We start from the raw sequence: 429 nt of genomic DNA, 5'->3' as shown, positions 1-429 counted from the left end.
TTCAGTATTTTCATGTCTTCTGTCTTCATCACTGGTTTCCACGTGCCGTTCTGCTCTACTGAGTCAAGTTCAGACTTAGTCGCAATAGCCCATAGGTCTTTATCCTTGGTCTTCATTGCTTGATTGTAGGTTCTAGGATCGTTGGTCACTAGGTTAGCATTGCTCTTTTTCTTTGAAGTTTGTCTTGTAATCATCTTCTCAGCCTGTGTCTTATTGTTCTTCTTATTCCAAGCCTTGTTTGACTTGGACTTCTTTATCACTTCGATTTCCTTGTCTCCTGATGGGTGCCGGTAATCCATTGCTCCTCCATCGTCCTGATTTTGAAGCACATTCTGTGCTCTCGCTTGCAGCTCAGCATTTTGGGCTTCCGTGAACGTCTATATGGACTTCAAGTGAGTGGTAATAATCACCTTCTTTGAATCATGTAGA

Source organism: Plasmopara halstedii (genome assembly GCF_900000015.1).
Source record: "Plasmopara halstedii genome assembly, contig: Scaffold_2364, whole genome shotgun sequence".
NCBI lineage: Eukaryota > Oomycota > Peronosporomycetes > Peronosporales > Peronosporaceae > Plasmopara > Plasmopara halstedii.
The sequence above is the reverse complement of the archived record's forward strand: the minus strand, read 5'-3'. Positions refer to the sequence as shown.